This window comes from Procambarus clarkii, chromosome 5, assembly GCF_040958095.1.
Source record: "Procambarus clarkii isolate CNS0578487 chromosome 5, FALCON_Pclarkii_2.0, whole genome shotgun sequence".
In the NCBI taxonomy this organism is placed as follows: domain Eukaryota; kingdom Metazoa; phylum Arthropoda; class Malacostraca; order Decapoda; family Cambaridae; genus Procambarus; species Procambarus clarkii.
Window position 1 is genome coordinate 30,648,278 of NC_091154.1, and position 2,720 is coordinate 30,650,997.

A 2,720-nucleotide genomic window follows, 5' to 3' on the forward strand; every position below is an offset into this window, starting at 1 on the left:
TGCGGGGGTTGAGCTCTGGCTCTAAAGTCCCGCCTCTCGACTATCAACTGATTTACAGATTCCTGAGCCTACTGGGCTCTTATATTTACATTTAAAACTGTGTGGAGTCATCCTCCCCCACATCACTGCCTAATGCATTCCATCTGTTAACTAATCTGACACTGAAAAAATTCTTTCTAACGTCCCTGTGGTTCATTTGGTTACTAAGTTTCCACCTGTCCCCTTGATCGTGTTCCATTCTTGTTAGTTTATCCTCTTCAACCCTGTTAATTCCTCGTGTGAATATGGGAATGACCACTCAAATCGATTCCCCATCACAAGAAATGTCCATCCATTAGGGACAAGGTACCCTGGTACCCTTGTCTGGTTAGCACTCGCTATGCCTCGCTGGTTTGTGAAGTGCTTATCTTTTGGAAGTTTCACTAGATTCGTGTTGCAGGTGACGAGGCCCCTCTGGAAGATGGCTTCCTGCTGGCTCCACAGCTTGGACCCTGACTTGGTATCCTCGATAATCTACCCGCATTTTTTTTTTTCTTTTTTTTTTACCCAGCAGTGTCTGAAATTTGTCGGGATGGCAGTGTTCCACTATAGAGGGCGAGCCTGGGCTCTGTTTCATTTCTTGTGCATTCGTATGTAAAGTTTGATGCACCTAAATTAATTTTGGTACCAATTATAGAGAAGCGTACCGTTTTCTAAAGCCAGCATATTCGCATGCTACAGTTAATTAGCTTTGTACCCCTCCCCCCCCCCCCCCCCCAGACAGTCTGGTATGTGCATTTTTTTTTAAGCATAAACTGGTTAACCACCTTGCTTCCTTTCTATGCAGGAGAGGTCCTGGTAAATTTAGCCAAGTGTCCAGCTGAATGAAAATATAGACGTAGTTCTTCACCCCATCTTCCCTCCCTGGAGGCAGAAATACTAGACTTCCATGCAAATACTAAGGTTATCTGAGGACTCAAAGGGCACTATTGTCAAGGTAACTACGTTTATGCCATCTTTGGTAAGCGTACAGTACTAGCTCTGCATATTGCTAAAATTATTGGCTACATCGTTAGACTTTAACCGTTCCCTCAAGTCAGTCCTCTTCCTGTCTCATTTGTAAAACTAAATTTTGCCATGGGTGTTGTACTATTAAGTGCTATCCATGCAAATATAATCTGTTAAGTGTACTAGTGACCCAACTGGTTCGCTGCATTAATTGCAGTGGCGACCATCTTACATTTTCACGGAAAAGATGGCAAGCAGTTCATTCTTCCCCCTCATAAGAGGAAAACATCCCCTTGGCAGATTTATTAACGTCTTTACCGACTATAAATTTGCTTAATCTGAGTAATTAGATTAGATCTCATTACAGCTAGGATACTGCTTATTTTCACTGTCAAAGGATGCGCTCGAAACTCGTGTGTTTTTTGGTGCTACTTTCAAAATGTAGCATTTTAATAAGTGAAATGATTTAAGTACTTCACTATACATATACTGATGGGTTTTTATATTTCTACACTGTATCCATTCCCTACAATATTTCTACACCATAGTAAGGTGTAGAAATATAAGTAAGGGCATATACAACCCTTGCATCGCAACATTGACATCCTTTTAAGTTTGGAAGTTCACATTCTTAATGCCTTTTCTACTGGTAATTCGGTTGTAGCCGTTCTTTTTGTCCTAGATAAGTGTACGACTATCCGGAGAGGTATATTATATAGCGCAATTTTACTATTTCGGCCTCTGGTAATTTGCCACTAGTCTGTTTCCTCTCCGGCCTCATACAAGGTTATACAAGGTACCCTTACACACAAATCACAATAGTGTGATGTATCAAATGAACAAATCCACAAGGGCCGTGACGAGGGTTCGAACCTACGTCCGAGAGTATCCCAGACGCTGCCTTAATCGGCTGAGCTACGACATGGTTAAAAGAATTGTGGATTTGTTCATACAAGGTACCCTTTGTGTACGGCGCGCTCTGCATCTTTTTGTAAATATTTAGGCATTCTTCAAATGCATCTTTTTACGCACTATTTCCTGCCTGCCCTTAACGGTCACTATTTTCTTCCACCTGGGATGTTGTTGTTTTGTTGACCTCGCTGTTCTGTCAAGTCTATGGATGGGATAAAATGAATGCACAATTTTAGGTTGACTAAAATGTCAACGGAGAGCTTTTGTGAATGGGTTGTTGGGTTGAAATTCATTTGTATATCAAATAAGTACTGGCATAAGAGTAATAATCATTGACTTGAGATATTGAGTTCATTATCGTTTCCGTTCAGGATACCCAAGGAAAATTTTGACCAAGTATTTTGTGGTGTTCTGAGCATTACCTCCGGCATTAGAACAATCAGGGGTGAAAGACTTAATCCCTGCTTGAAGGATCAGCGCCCACCTCCCCTAATCAAAGATGCAATATATGCCAAGTACATAATTTAAACAATGTTTTAACATTTGCATCAGGGATGATGTCCTGCCACAGCTTTGAGAAACACTAACGAGTATCTTTATATTGACAAGTCTGGTTACAACTTTGACCATACAAGTGAAACTTAGAGGTATTTGTCGGGTTACATTGATGAGTTTGATAGCCATCATATAGTTGTATTTTATGTCTGGGTGAACGCCTATACACAGTGTCGGTTTTTCTCTACAAAGATGAATAAACCTGGGTACTGACAGGGCAGGGAGAGGCCCAGGCACAGTGGGGGTACCCATTTCTAGTAGCAAAT